Genomic DNA, 415 nt, shown 5'->3' on the forward strand with positions numbered 1-415 from the left:
TACACACACACAGAACGTTTACAAGCCATTCCTGAAGATAAATTCCGTACATTTGTGTACATATTGATTGTCACATATTTTCGCTCATGGGGTATTCTGAAAGGCACCGCGTTTTTCCGCTGTGCTGTATCGACAACTATTTTACCAGCGGCGCTTTTATCTCTAACATACAATGCAGAAAGATTCTCCCCGTCCGTATATGAACTCTAGGGCGGAGAATAAGAAGGGCAAAGGCCACAAAAGTCAGTGTTGAGAAAAACGCCTTTGAAAGTTTGCGCCGTTAATTGGAATTCAGTAAATTATAATTTACGAAAGAAAGGTTCTTCTGCGACTAATCAAACTGTGTTGCTAATCCTTTTAAACACACTTTTTTGATATAACGAAAATAACGAATAATTTTCATAACGAAACATTT

The sequence above is a fragment of the Penaeus monodon genome, chromosome 20 (assembly GCF_015228065.2).
Source record: "Penaeus monodon isolate SGIC_2016 chromosome 20, NSTDA_Pmon_1, whole genome shotgun sequence".
NCBI lineage: Eukaryota > Metazoa > Arthropoda > Malacostraca > Decapoda > Penaeidae > Penaeus > Penaeus monodon.